This window comes from Oenanthe melanoleuca, chromosome Z (genome assembly GCF_029582105.1).
Source record: "Oenanthe melanoleuca isolate GR-GAL-2019-014 chromosome Z, OMel1.0, whole genome shotgun sequence".
In the NCBI taxonomy this organism is placed as follows: Eukaryota; Metazoa; Chordata; class Aves; order Passeriformes; family Muscicapidae; genus Oenanthe; species Oenanthe melanoleuca.
This window is the reverse complement of record NC_079362.1, coordinates 69,358,305-69,374,322: the sequence shown is the minus strand read 5'-3', so window position 1 is coordinate 69,374,322 and position 16,018 is coordinate 69,358,305. Positions and strand designations below refer to the sequence as shown.

General features: G+C 46.1%; 1 protein-coding gene across 2 annotated transcripts in view; it reads left to right on the top strand.

Moving 5' to 3' along the window:
* CELF4 (CUGBP Elav-like family member 4) overlaps positions 1-13,809 on the top strand; it is a 709,135-nt gene extending 695,326 nt beyond the window's left edge. For both annotated transcript variants that reach the window (XM_056514193.1, XM_056514192.1), the window contains exon 13: positions 12,462-13,809. The gene's annotated coding sequence lies outside the window, so the exon portion shown is untranslated. The remainder of the gene's footprint in view (positions 1-12,461) is intronic.
* The last annotated feature ends 2,209 nt before the right edge of the window (positions 13,810-16,018 follow it).

Below are 16,018 nucleotides of genomic sequence, written 5' to 3'. Positions count from 1 at the left end.
TCCTCAGCATCCCTCACATCTTGTCTTTTCAATGGTTGTTTTGCTTTCTGCTGAAATGACTGTACCACATCAGCTGAGCTGAGGTTGGGGCTGAGATCAGGAGACTTTGTATTTTCTCCCTGATTCTTGCAGCCACATCTGCATTTGGACAAGTTGCACAGGCTAAATCCACCTCTAAATGAGAGTAATATGCTTGTCCATAATTTGAACTCCATTGGAAGTAGTTCTATTAGTAGAAACCCTATTATTAATACTATCAATTACTTAAGTCTGTTCAGGGCAGTAGAAATAAATGAAATATAAATAAGATGATGAATACAAGGAGGGAACACAGTCAGTATTTACTTTCCTCCCAAAGGTAAAGGCAAATACAGAAGAGCACATACACCAAACCCACTCCTGCTTTTCAGCAGAGAAGATGGTGTGCAGAGGACAGAGTAGGCTAGAAATGTGGGAACTGGCCTCAGATGTCGCTGAGAGAGAAAATGAGGAATAGATTTCCAGTAAGAAGAGGTTTCTATTCTAGACATCACTCAGCATCCTGTCCTGAACTGCAGGGATGAACAAACAAAAGCACAGCCTCTTACCTGGGCCAGGTTGAGAATAGAGCGTGGGGGAGGGCTGATGAAAATCACTATTTGAAGGAAGAAAACCTCACAACAAACAGGGAAGACTCAATTTCCCAAACTGGCATAGCAAAAAGAGAACTAAAAGGTGCTGCCTGATTGTCTCTCCACTTCTCAGGCTACCTTCCATAGCCTCCCCTGTGACCTTCACTGTCCCCAGAGCTCTTCCCTGCCCTGCTTGAGGTAGATGCTGTGTCTCTGCAGTGTGAGTCACATCCTGATGGATCTGCAAGGACACATCCATGTCATCCAAGCAGGATGGGCTGCACCCCCGGGGCATCCAGCTGGGAACACTTCTGGCCAATGAGATACAGCTGGGGGCTGTTGACTGATGATTGTGAGACAAGATTTCATCTTGTTTCAGGTGCCCTGCAACACACAGCAGCTAAAATATTCAGTGTTGAAGGGCAACCAGCTCCCAAGGAGAGACTAAAAAACACTATTAAAGATGACTCTATGACTTAGGTCAACACCCCACAAATGTTTCACTCCACCGAGACACCTTTGGGGTTACTGGACTGGGGAAACTGGATGTGAGGACCAGCAAGGACAACCAGTGACACAAGAGAGACCATCCCTGGTCCTGACCTTTCTCCTGGGACATGCCCATGCATTACACTGCAAGCGCAAAAAGTGGTCAGACCTCCAAGTTCAGCCCCCAGTGAACAGGGAAGCACCACAAGGCTGTCAGCCTGCTGGAGGTTCATTTACGCTGGTGTGCTGGGAAATAAAGCACTGCTGTCACCACACTGCTGCCTAAACCAAGTGATGGGTACTTGCCATACTCAGCTCTCTGGCTGTGGTAGAGACACAGACTAGAAGAGAATGGGCTGAAGCACAAATGCAGACATAGTCTTACAGCTGTTAAAACACACTTTTCTGGGCTGTACAGACATACCAGCCCTGATTTAAGTGCTTGTCTCAGAGAGACTCTGTGCTTCTCTCCAGAAGTTCATCCATTTACACTGTGGGTGCTGTAAAGGAAAACAAATTGCAGCACAAGCCTGTTTCAGGATGAGGCTGTGTTGTTGGGGCAGGCAATTATCCAAAGAAACATCCAAATCTGAAGTGAAAATGAAGAGAGAGAGTAGGTCTACCTTAAAGCCTATAACTGCATGTCTGAGTACACCAGCACACAAAACACTGTATTACAGGGGTTCAAAAGCCACTGCAAGCTTGATACTGGCTCCTCTGTCTAGTTTGTAGGCCCTAGGTCACATTACATGAAACTAAAGGGTTTTTTCAAGGTCAAACATTAGTCTTTCCCTAATGTGCTCCTTGGTACCACTGTGATTATACTAAAGTTCAATCCCATACCATGAAGGTACACCAAGGCAATCTTTGGTACAAGTATATGGTTTGCTGTCATTCTTTGGGGAGTCCCAGGAAGTCCCACCTCACAATACAATGTGAAAATAATCACATTTTCATATTCCTAAGAAAGCAGTTCATACCCTTGTGGAGTCATTTTTCCATATCAGTACTTGTTGACATAGGCACTCTTCCACTCTCTCTTTGCACACACAAGGTGAAACAATTCCTCTTCCCACCTCCATCCTGTTCCCACTCTAGGCACATGTCCACTAGAAAACTATTTTATTAAAGAATCATATAGACTTTGAAACAGACTGCAGAGTTCTGCCTGTTTTCCCTTTGTACAACAAATACTAAAATAACGTCTGAAAATGTCCTTGCAAAGCAAGGTCAGGACTTTTCCACTTCCAATATTTCAGTTTCCAACAGCACACTTCTCCCAGTCCCAAATATGATCTGGGGGCAGCAACTGTTCCATAGGCCTAGAACCATGCAAGGTGTTTGTGATCCCAGAAAAAACTCACACATCACAAGGGGATGGGGAAACTCATCACCAGGTGCTTCAGTGCAACACTGTGCAAGATTGTGCTCTGCACCACTTGGAGAAGGAAGCTGCTGATATCCTTAGCAAAGCTCATTTGGAATGGCCTGACTTGTCCTGCCACTCCAGAGCCAGTGAAATGGGAACAGGCTGCAAACTCAATGCAGCCAGCTGATGAGCCTGAAAATGTCTTTTTGGATAGCATTGCTGTCTACTCATTGAAGAAATCAGTTCTTAAGACAGGTTTCAATACCACAGCTTCTCTCTCACTACAGTAAACACTCATATTAGAGCCAACACATTCCCAAAAAACACCCAGAAGGTTCCAAATCAGCCCTTGTGTTTCATCTATTAAGGGTATGAGGTCACTCTGGTGTCTCATAGAATGATGGAATTGAGTTGGGAGGAACCTTTAAAGGTCAAACCCCCCTGCAGTGAGCAGTGAGTTGCTCAGAACCTCATCCCTCTGCACACTTGCCCTCACCATTGTGCAAGCTTCTGCTAATGCCCAGACAACCTGAAACCTTCCCCACAGTGCCTCTGAGGAGGAACCTCTGTAAATTCAGCACAGGTAAACACAAAACAAATGCTGGTGGGAAGAAACACCCTCGAAGCAAACATCCTCTCACCATGGCATCCATGAGCTATCCTGAATTCTGGGTCTCAGCCTGGTAAGTTCTGAACTTGGCATGGACCACCTCCAGCAAACAAGATGTGGGAAGGTGTTTCCTTGCACAGGTGTAGGTAAGCACATGCCCTCCTCCTGCAAGCAGCAGCCCCACAGGGTGCAGTGCATTCACATGAGACACAAGAAGAGCAGGTTCAGATTCTTCCCCATCCAGATGATGTTTGCCCCCTGAGACTCCTGTGACACAGAAGATGGCCCTGATTATGACATGGTAGGTTCAGTCCAGGGAGGTGTTCACAAACACTCACTGATCTGCCTCGTCTTGTTTAGGTGGAAATAGAAATGGAGTCAGGAAGTGACTGGCTCTAAAACCTCTCATAGGAGACCCAGGCTCCTAACACCACTCCTGAATATGATATACATTGTACAGGAGACCAGCTCTCACCTTGGTACTCCTTAGTCTGCTCCTCGTGGCATTTCCTTGGGGTGTAATCATTGCTGGGCTGCAGCTATTGCTTTCAGTGCTCATAAAGAAGAGATACAAACATGCAGGTTTGCAGTCAGCTGGTGAGTGGGTAGGTTAACTCTCCCCAGTGGGGAACCACAGCCTGCCATCCCAAAAATGGGTGCCTCTCCCTCCCAGAGAGAGAGAGGCCCTAAATTTCTCCTGACCCTTTGAGGCAGACTGGATCACATATTTTATTTTCTTCCATACACAGCACAGAGAATGCAATTGCCTAATTCAGTGTGGTGAGTCCTACCAGATAGCCAAACACCCACAAATTAGGCATCATGACTGTGATCCTCCTTTGTGAGTCCCTCCTACAGAGGGTGAGAGATGATTCCGCTTCAGCGAGCTGCAGAACAGGCTCCAAAACTGGAACGGTTGTCAGAATGCATATTGTACACAGATCCTCCTACCAACTCCTACAAGAAAAGATTACCTTCTTTCAGCTAGAACAAAGAGCTATTAAGTGAGACAATGGGCCTAGCAGCACTGGTGAACCATCTGTCATCAAGCGTTAGACATTAGCAATGTCTTTTTTAAACCAAGCCAATAGAAGACCCCAGCCACTGTTACAATGGCACACAAGCACCGATGAAAAGTGTCAGCCCAACTTATCCTTGTTTTAACTCCCTCCACTCAGTCTGTTCCGTTATTGCTGCTTCCTGTAGCAACCCCAGCATGCAGCACCCCACAGATTTCTCACAATAACCACCAAACTACACTTTGCACCACATTTCACACAAGTGCAGCAGACCTGGGCTGCTCTGGGGTGCAGGCTGGTTTGTTTTGAGGGCTGGCAACCCTCAGGAGATTGATATGAGACGCTTTCCCTTCTAGACCCAACTCTCCTAACTCCAAAGGACAGCTATCCCAAGCACTCTGTGTTCCAGAGCCCAAATGCCAAAAAGGGTCTGAGTTCTTGTGCACAACTCTGGTAGCTGATCAGCAGCAAGCAGCCAGGTGTAGGATGAGAGATGAAACATGAGATTTAGACTGAGACACACAAGACTGAGGAGAGCACTGACCCTACGTGTGGGAACAGTCATCAGGCTCCTCTGCCCAGCCTAAGCATCCCACTCAGTCAAAAATGCTGCTCTGTTCTGGTTGTACAGCACAACCCCAGCCAAGCCCGGATAAAGAGCAAGAGAGCTACCTGGCTCTGCAGGTTAAACTCTGTAGTGTAAGCGTGCCTTGTCCTGCAACTAGCTTATTTACACCTTTCAGTTTCCAGCCCAAAAGCCTGACCTTAAAGCTTTACTAAGTAAATATTTTCTCTCCTTGATTACCAAGCTTTTGCAGTGCTGGGAGGGGGCTGAGTTTGAGTGAAATACTGGACATGGACATTCAAGGGGTTTTATTTTCTCCAGAAGTAAGGAATCCACATAAGGCAACACATTTGCCTGAAAGACTTAGAGTTCAAATCCAGTTTAACTGGAGACTGGGGAATTTTTCCTTCCATGGAGGGATGGATACAACCAAATGCCAAATTTTAGGACAGGTTTTCATGCATCAGATTTAAAGGAGCACTTCCTCCCAAACCACAAACAGCAGGTGAAGGTCTGCAGCTGGGGTGAGAGGACAGACTTGGCCTGACTGGACAAGGGTTTGCCTCTACCCAGATCATGTGAAGTCTTTGGTGGTGCTGGATCAGAGGGGTCCCTATCACTGCTCATGAGCCCCTCTGGTGCTTTTTTGTTGCCCTTTCAGCTGGGGAGCCAGAAAAAGCATGAGATGTCATTTCTCAGTGGCTGCTCCTCCAGAGCCTGCAGAGCTGCCTCACCTGTCCCACAGGTTGGTCATGGCCAAGCATTACACCTGGCTAAATTAGGAAACATCTTCCGTGCAGATGGAAACCAGCACATCTCATCGGGGAGGTGGTGGCTGAGAGAAGCCAAGTGAAGTGGAAGGGAAAGAGATTAGCTGTGGTTTATACTCAGAGTTTGAAATAGCCTCAGAGAGGGCATACATTGGGAACTGCAGGAGAGAAGGGCTGGTGTTTCTGTGCACCTCCACCCTGAGCAGCAGCAGCTTCCAGGCTTGAGGTGTGTTAAGGCCAAGAGGCCACAGGTTCACAGCAAAGCAGCATGCAAGGGGTGTCTCCCACTCTCTGGAAATATAAATTCAAAGGCAAATGTAGAAGAGGGGCAAAACTGGAATTCGAGCCAGAGGCACAGTTATTGGTCAGTCAGCATCACATGGCAAGGACAGAAATGGCATGGAACAGAGACTTTGAGATCTTCAGCCATTGCACTGCATGACTAAACTGAGCAATGTGACTGTGGAGACTGAGTGGATCTGAGGGGGCCAAGCAGCACTGCACATGCTAAACAGATCACAAGGATCTTGTATGACCTGCCCTGGTCACTATGAAGTGGCACCATTTTCATGGTGACTGCAATTACCAATGAAGAAGGCACACTGCTGCACAAATTCTTCCAGTAGTTGGTCTCTTACAAAGCTCCTCCCACATCTTTCCAACTGGGGTTGTGAAAAGCATTCAGCAAGGGCCTCTTTCTGCAGCAAAATAAGTTAATAGGAACATTTACAACTGTTTTCAGTGAGCACCTTACAAAAGTCAACAAGAAACTGCAATTTTAGTGTGTCAAAGGAGCCAGAATATCCTGTCCCAACATGCCCATCTTTTACCCAATAAAATCCACGATTGGTGTGACAAGCTGTAATAGACAAACAGCTATGCTCTGTCATTCTTCTGTGTGAAAACACCTTTAGCCCTCTGCCTTATCAGGCCTAAAGTCATTTCTTTGGCAATAAGATCAACAGAAACCTCTGCATTTTTCTTCCAACAGTTAAATTATTTATGAGCTTTGAAAATAATCCCACTTTGTCTTCTAACCCTAGTTTTGCATATATACATGTCGACCCCTGTGAATTCTGCAGCTAAAATATGCATTCATTACAAAAGCTTTTCAGGGTATTTTTTTCTTTCCTCTTTATCTACTTGTTTGAATATGTTGTAAACTTGATTAATGTTGCCTTCTAATCTCTTTCTTTCTAGAGAGAACACCTGGAGCTCTTTTAACCTGCCTCAAATAAAAAATAAAACCCAAGAGACAAACAACCCAAGGGGCAATGTCACACTTCCACAAACCTTTCCTTTCCCTGGCCATGCATTTCTCTTCTTCCAAGAGTGTGGACACACAGGCAAAACTTGTGTCAATGAACCCACAGGGCCATGGGTTTCTTCTAAAGCCTCTTTCCTTATGCTCCTAGTAACCTGCTTAGTTTCAAGCCTCTTTGAGGCTGGAATAGTTTGGGGAGATTTATGACAGCAATTCTTCTGGTTCCTTTCACAATGTGTTTTCCGCTATTCTCATCTATCGCTCTGCCAACATGCATCATTTATTTAATACCAGTCACTAGCCACATTAAGCTTTTCTCTTTTTTTTTTCTGCCTTTTTTGTTGAGGACGTTTCTCCCCCATACCTGGAGAAATCATGCAGGTAAATAACATCTGAGCCAACAGTCTTGGACCTGCCTTTTCTGCCTCCATCCAAAGCTTTCCAGGGGTATCAATCATCCCCGAACTAGGATTCTTCTCATTTTAATTATGCTAATATCGCCATAATTTCATTCTCGTTAACAGCAATTGAGTTTCAGTCTCTGCAGATGGTGAAGCTGGACAGTTACCAAGCCACATGCCATCTTGAGAGGAGGTTATGGACCAGTGCTTAGCCTGTGGCCGTGCTGCTCAGCACCGTTTCTGGGCTGCATCACTTCACTTTACCCATTTGTGAAATGGCATATGCCTTTGCCTCATACTGGTTTTGAGATTTACAAAGAACACTTCTAAAAATAGAGTCCATTGCCCAGCTAACTCATTCTTGTTACAATACAACCCTGCCTGCTTTGACAATTTCAGGTGAAGTCTAGAGAAGAATTATACTATTAATTTAAAGTGGCTACAGAGAGGACAGACACTCTTCACGAGGAGCCTCAGGAGAAGACAAAGTTTTCTTTGTACTAAACAAGTACAAGTTGCACCAGGAGAAGTTTGTTCTCAACATAGGAAAGACAGTTATTAGACAGTGAAAACTATCAATCACTGGAACAACCTCCCCAGGAATGTGGCAGAGTCTCCATTACTGGGGGTTTTCAACATGCTGTTGTATTCTGTTGGGTGCTAGATAATCTCATCTAAGATCCCTTTCCCATGAAAATCTGTCCCACATGAACTTTCTAGGTCTCTTCCAACATGGGATGTTTTATGACTCTGTGGTGGTTGTAGGTGTGCACAGATGTGTGAGTATGTTACCACAACAGACACCAACCCTCTGAACCTCCCCACAAGAGCAGATCTGGTCCCCAAATCATGGCAGTGCTGATGGGAAGGACCTCTGTGGTTTTCTCATCCAGCTTGCTACTGAAATCACATTGGGCTTTCTGGGTATGTCCCTTGTTATTCCCATGAAATAAAGCTATTAAAAGGTTACACAGGTAAATTTGTATGACCACAATCATACCTGTGCTGTGGGACTGCCCGCCAGTGCAGCCCCTCTCCCCACCACTGCCCAGCCTGGTAGATGGACCAGGGTTTGCTGCATCTCCTTTCTGGACTGGGTTTCTCTTCAAGGAAAACCAGTGTGGGTGGAATGACTGGTAAGCACAAAAGCTGTCACCCAGAGAAATGTTGGGGTATGCAGAGGGATCAGGACCCCAGAGCACATCATATGAGGAGCTGCTCTGCCCCACAGAGCAGCTCCAGTTCCACCCAGTGGAGAACAGGTGGTTTCCCAGGTGTACCTGGGTAATATAAGAATAGAATAGAATAGAATAGAATAGAATAGAATAGAATAGAATAGAATAGAATAGAATAGAATAGAATAGAATAGAATAGAATAGAATAGAATAGAATAGAATAGAATAGAATAGAATAGAATAGAATAGAATAGAAATCCATCACTGGCTGTCCTCACTAGGCCTGGTCCACCTGTACCATCTGTGAGCTACTCACACACAATCCAGGCACAATCCAGGCACAATCCTCAGCTCCAAGCTAAGGGAACTCCCACTGATCCCTGGCTGACAGGCCAGGAAACTTCAACTTAAACCTGGCTACAAGTCAGAAATCAAACAGCATAAACCAAAAAGCATCAGTTCTGCAGGAAAGGCCTGACACTGTGACTGGAAGTGTGATGAATGATTTTTACATGGATTTGATGTTTGGGTTGTTGGGTTTTTTAATCCAAGTACAGAGTCTGGTAAGGTAAAGAGAAATGATGATGGACTATTGCAGCTTTCTGGTCTAAAGAACATAATAAAATCTCTTCAGGAGATGATATCTGACCAGCTTCTTATGCAGCTCTTGCCTCCTCCTACTCCATTTGACAGCCGACCTCCCTGATAATCAAAGTGAGACACAGATGGCAGCTGCACAGCCGAGGTAAACATGAAATGGTCTCTGTGACAGCCCAGAAGAGTCATTGTTTTCCCATCCCTAAATCAGATGGCAGTCTAGGATCCCAGCCAGACCTATCTTCCCCCAAGCATTAAGAGCACACAAGGAATGAAAAGGCACCATAGGCAAGGGTGAGAAACAGTTCCAGTAAGATTTTGTATTGCAGTAGGTCTTCAGATACTTTTAGGATATACTTTTAATCCATGGCAAGGACTTTGATTTTCTTTAGTTATTTCATATGTTGGTAGGGGATTAATTAAAACATGAGAGAGAGTCACCTTTTAAGGGCAAAAGGCTTTGAATTCTGCTTGCTGATCAGGATGACAACAGTATTTATGCTGATGGCCAAAAAGGGCATTTCTGACTCCAATTCCATTTCCAGAAAGCATTAGCTTTACCTCACAGTGCATTATTTGAGCCAGCACACGTCGCCAGGGGTTGAATAAGACAGTTTCTCCACACTCCACGACAGAGTACCGACACTTACTAAATTATGCTGTTAAATACTGTAGTATGGCTATAAAATACAATGAAGGCCCGTGGAAAGATGCCAGCCCCTTTCTGAGAGAGAGAGAGAGCACTTTTTGGAACCCTGCCTGTGGCCCGTAATTTTCACTTCCTCCTACCACAGTCTGAAGTGACATGAAAGGACTTGTAAAGTCAAGTCTAGGAGGCTGGTGGGGATTTGAAGGAGTAAAGATGTAGTTAGAACATTGGTGGTAGCATTTGACCTACTTGAACTTTGCTGGGAAAGAAGGAAGGAGCCAAATCTTCCACACATCTCTATAGCAGACCGCAGTGGGGGGGGGGGGGGGGAAATTAAATTCCAGCCAGCAAAATATACATTTTTCAGCCCAGATGGGGTTAAAATATTGAAAATATATAAACTTTTAATAAAAACAGAAACAGAACAGAAAACTGTCCAATCAAAAGCAGCAAAACTTGACAGAAGAGTTTCTAGCTAGCAAGATATTTCAGTATTTCATGGGAAATGGCACATGGTGAAGGAAAGGAACCAATGGCACAAGATGGGAGGATGGAAGAATTGCTTACACAAACTTTTTGTCAGGTACTGCAGCAATTCACATGGACCTTGACATGTACAACCAATAATGAAGTCCTTTAAGTCCAGCAAGCTCAAAATTAAGTGCTTTTTCTTACTAGTGATTACAAAGGAAATGAAAAATAGAGAAGGAGTCAGAACAGACCTTTGTGAAAAATATTTCAGTAGGAGAGATTTGTCCTTCTCCAGTGGTCATAATCTGACTTGTCACACTCTGTGTGCTGAAAAGCCTTCACTGCAGGAACATAGACAAAGTGGTGTTACCCACAAAGCTTAAAATCAAGCTGAGGAACAACAACAAAACAAAACCAATACCTGACAACTATCCAGGTCAGCCCAGTGACAGTGCCTGACAGGCAACACACCCAATATTCTGCCCTCCTGCTTGCTACCACAGTTCACCAGAGGTTGGCTAGTTCATCAGAGGAAGGCTGAGCATAGTAATGAGGTGGAGATGGGCGAGCAGAATCCCATAGAAATTTTTATGTTGACACATATCTTCATCTATTTCTTATACCCCACACCTACAAACTTATACACTAATCCAGCCAACCACTCAGCCTAAAATGTGTGCCCTTTGCTGTCTTGCATTAAGGTTTCATCAGATGGTCAAAACTGGAGAGCAGCAGCATTTTCTTAGCAGCAGTGTTTGAGCAGAGACAAACTTAAATTGACTCAAAACACCCTATATTCTTTTTCTGGGCTGGTGTTCACTGGAGGTGATTCTTTGTTACACACTGTCTCTGGACAGACCGAGCTTGGGGCATGGTTTTCAAATTCATTAAAAATTCAGAACAGCTCTGGTGGCTGCAGAAAACCTTCACAGGGTTCCTAGGGATAGCTCTGTCAGCAAAGCTCAGAGCTATCTTATTCCACACTACCTACTTCTTAAAACCCCATCCAGCCCAGGCACATGTGGGCAGTGATCACCAGAAGTACTTCTTAGGAAAAGGATTTGAAAGGAGCTGTTAAGCCCAGTGATACAGGGCAGCCTGGAGAGCTCCTGCCCAGCCCCTCCTGCCACTGGGAAGGAGGGAAGCAGTGCTAGAAAGTGCTTTGCCTAAATGTCAGGATGCCTGACACTGTCACAAAATATGTACAGCAAGGGGAACTTCCAGCCTCCAGAGAGGGCAGCCCACGATGAGTGGACCTGAAATGCAGGGAGCAGCACTAAGGAAGATGTTAAGCCTTGTCACCCAAGATAAAGTTTATGTCGAAGAAAATTCACCATGTGCCAGCCGCATAGGAGTCACTTCCCTCCCCATCCCACCCCTCTTAGCTTTTTTCTCATCTCCACTGCACTTTTGGAGCAAAATTCTCAGTGCAGTTGGTCACAGCAGTTCAGCTGGGGACAGGGATGAGCATCAGGAGTGAAACAAAATACACAGAAGGGTCCCTTTTACATTTTCAGAGACACAGACTGTATTTTCCCCTTTCCCTTGGGCTCTGTCACTTCACTTTCAACTCCCACAAGTAGCGCTTGGAGAGCAAAGAAAGTGGGGGAGAGGTGTGAGAAAGCTGAGCCATCTGCCTGGGGGAGAAGAGGGATTCAGGCACTGCCAGATGAGCCCTGCAGACACTGCCATGGTGTCCCAGGTGCATCTGCATCCTCAGCCCCTGCCATGGGCACCCTCAGACAGCAGCAGGGGATGGAGGGCAGTCTGGAGCACAGACCAAGGAAAATTGATGAGATTCCAGACTTCCAGAGACAGGCAGAGGTTCCCCCCTCTGCTGCAGGAACGAAGGGCTGGTAATGAACTGTGGGGATAAATGGGAGCAGCTTCCCTCACTGCTTCTGTCTGCTCCCTGAGCAGGTGTTGGACCATGGCAGGAGGGCAGAGGGAGGGATTCAGTGAACAGCCACGGCCTCTGTGACAGAGGGGTCAGAACCACTCCCCTATGGCAGCTGTCTTCAGACAGGACTGGTCTTGGTCCATGGCTCCCCTGGCTGTAAGATCTCATTTTATTTCTCTGCCTCATACTTCCCAAAGTGACAAATTCCTTTTCGAGCAAGAGTCTTTCCTCCACCTCCTTCCCCCCATTATAAATACGAGAAAAAAACCAAACAAACCAACAGCAACCAAACAACCAACTCTTGACATAAATCCTTTTGGCTCAGGTTTTTTTGGTAAATAGTAGTGTGTGCTTATCCTTCACAGTTCATTCTTCTCCACCCACTCTGAGCAAGAGTTTCTGGCAAAGCTCAGCTCTTGAGCCTTCTCCATGAAGCACCTTTGGAGAAGTCCCTGTGCTGAAGCTGGGCAGGGGAACTGTCCCTCTGCCTGTGGAGAGTGGACAAGACATGGAGCACCCAGGACACTGCAGCTTGGTCTGTCTGTAGATATTCTGTTTTATTTCATTGCAGGCATCACTTCAGTCGTTGCTATAGTGGAAATGGTCCCATCTAGCTGCCAATACCAACATCTGAGTCTGAGATCATCACTGTTTGGGTCAGCAGAGCTCTAGTCATCAGACCTGACTGCATCATCAGATTGCATGCACAAAACCTGTGACAAAGACCAGCACCGAGGTCCAGACCCCAAACCTTCGCTTCCTCCTTGAGTGCTGCAGCCACGAGTCTGCTCCTTTCTGCTCTTCTTGGCTGCAGACTGAGATGCAGCACTGAACTGCCTGCCTGAACTGGCCCTTTCTCACAGGATTTGATACCAAGGTGTGTGAAACTGCATCCAAGTGCTTCCCTCCACGTGCCAGCACAAAAGCAGAGGGGAGTCAGAACACGTAAGCATGCAAGGAGGAAAGGAGCTCCTTGCTCCTGGCATTGGGGCTCAACAGAAATGTTCAGAGTCCAATGGATCCAGTCAACAGTTTTGGATTCCCTACTGAGGTTCAGAGCAGGCTTGCAGACCTCACCCTCACAGAAGGAAGCAGGGGGATGGTTTTGCTGGGTCTCACCTGTATCTAAGTTCTAGGCAGTGAATGAAGGAAACACTTAAATTCCTGTCCAGCCAGTGGGGAGGAACAGCTGCTTTTCAAGGCTTCAGAGAGACAATTCTTACAGAAACTGTCAGATAGGGCAAAAAAACACTCTCTCAGATGGCTGGCCAGCAAATGCCACTGCCCCCACCAGGGCATCAGCTACCTAAAATACAGTTACAAATCTGATGCCTAAGCCAGGCACACCTGCTAATGTTCAACTTTTGTATTTTAACCTCAAGAGAAGCTCTTGTTATGGTGAAATATATGGGGCAGCAGACCATGGCAGCAGAGCTAAAGCCCATAGATCACAGAGTTAAATATTCTACTGTGGGCTGAAAGTGAGAGCACACAGTTTCAGCCCATGTGTTGCTTGAAGTTATGTGCACGCGAGAAAAGGGGATTTATAATGAGAATGGCAATTCAACCTCAATTATAGTGCACGACTGTCTGCACACTATAAACTGAAGGTTTAATAATGAGGCAAGAAGGCTGAAGGAGAGAATTTCATTGTGTCTGTTTCACAGCCTGGAATTCTTACTAAATTCATCAGATTACTTGAGTTCTCCTGACAACTGTAGCAGTATAACTAATTTTAAAGGGGTTTATTGTATATTCAGGCTGCAACAGAAGATACGAGCAGAGAAAACCCCATAGCAAAAGAGAACTCCAGATTGAGGACTATAATGTATATGAGATTTGAAAGAAGTAAGTGCTAAAAGATGTAGACAGCAGTTTTTCAGGGTCCTTAACCTTGATGAATAAATGAATAAAATCCCTTAAAAAATTGCAGTGTTTCTTTCAAGTGGTTTCCAGCATGTTAATGATCAAGAGAAGCTGAGAAAATTGCTGGGAAAGGAGATGACTTTCCTCAATATGCTTTTACCACAGAGACTATGAGACAGACATGAATTGTAAGCAAATAATACACAAAATATGACAGAGAGAGAAGAACAGAGGCTCTTTATCTGCCCATAATGCATTTTCATACAGATGTGTTGACTGCAATACTTTGTGATGCTGCCAAATCAAAGCTTTAATGGAGACGTGGAGCCTTCCAGTTCTTCCATATCCAGGTACTCAGACCAGATTCCCCTGTACTATGTTTACCTTACTACACCAAAACAAAGAGAAAAAGGGACACAGAGAATACACAAAAGGCTTTATCCACCACCATAAGCATCCCACTCACCCTGTACAAGACCCGTCCAGGTAATAATGAATGACAAAGGGGCCTTAAGGGGGAACCCTCTAATTTATATCACCAGAGTCTCCTAAGTATTGCAGACAAATTAAAGGCACACCAGAATGCACTACAGAAAGGGGCATCTCCCCACCTTCTGGCACACAGGAATGCCTTGGTGTCCTGGCATGGCCTTGCCAAGGGAACTGGAGGAAGGTGTAACTGAGGCAGGGAGCATCAGGCACTGAAGGCCAACAAAAAATAGCCCAGATTTAAAAAGCTGTAAAATGGCAAAGGAGAAAGGGGTCTGAAGGCTAAAATTTGAAAGGTATCATTTCCAGCAAGGCTTTCACCCCTCAATTTTACTGTCTGGCAGTGCTTGAAGACAATGCTCTTGCCTCTCCCTGTCTTTGAACTCTCCCCAGCACCAACATCACCCACACAACCCTCTTCTCTCCTGGCCCCACCAACCTCCAGGTAATAATGTAGCTGATTAGATCTTTCATCATTTTTATTGTTATCCACCCGCAGATTAATAAAACAGCGCTCTGGCTGTTTCTGGCTGACCACATTCCCTAATTTATCATAAAGGCTCAGCCTGAGACACTTGTGTCTGACACGTGGGGGGAGCTGCAACCCCTTGCAGCCCGGCACAGCGCCCTGGTCGGCGGCAATCCACAGCAATCTGCAGCAATCCTGCAGCGATCCCGCAGTAATCCTGCAGTAATCTGCAGAAATCCTGCAGCGATCCCACAGTAATCCCTCAGTAATCCTGCAGCGATCCGCAGCAATCCTGCGGCGATCCCGCAGCAATCCCACAGCGATCATCCCACAGCAATCCCGCAGCAATCCTGCAGCAATCCCGCAGTAATCCCGCAGTAATCCCGCAGCAATCCCGCAGCAATCCTGCAGCAATCCCGCAGCAATCCTGCAGCAATCCCGCAGTAATCCCTCAGTAATCCCGCAGCAATCCCACAGCAATCCACAGCAATCTGCAGCAATCCTGCAGCAATCCCGCAGTAATCCCTCAGTAATCCCGCAGCAATCCCACAGCAATCCACAGCAATCTGCAGCAATCCTGCAGCAATCCCGCAGCAATCCCACAGCAATCCCACAGCAATCCACAGCAATCTCGACAGCAATCCACAGCAATCCCACAGCAATCCCACAGCAATCCACAGCAATCCCACAGCAATCTGCAGCAATCCTGCAGCAATCCCACAGCAATCCACAGCAATCTGCAGCAATCCTACAGCAATCCTACAGCAATCCCGCAGCAATCCACAGCAATCTGCAGCAATCCTACAGCAATCCCGCAGCAATCCTGCAGCAATCCCGCAGTAATCCCGCAGTAATCCCGCAGCAATCCCGCAGCAATCCTGCAGCAATCCCGCAGCAATCCTGCAGCAATCCCGCAGTAATCCCTCAGTAATCCCGCAGCAATCCCACAGCAATCCACAGCAATCTGCAGCAATCCTGCAGCAATCCCGCAGTAATCCCTCAGTAATCCCGCAGCAATCCCACAGCAATCCACAGCAATCTGCAGCAATCCTGCAGCAATCCCGCAGCAATCCACAGCAATCCCACAGCAATCCACAGCAATCTGCAGCAATCCACAGCAATCTGCAGCAATCCTGCAGCAATCCCACAGCAATCCACAGCAATCTGCAGCAATCCTACAGCAATCCTACAGCAATCCCGCAGCAATCCACAGCAATCTGCAGCAATCCTACAGCAATCCTACAGCAATCCCGCAGCAATCCACAGCAATCTGCAGCAATCCTACAGCAATCCTGCAGCAATCC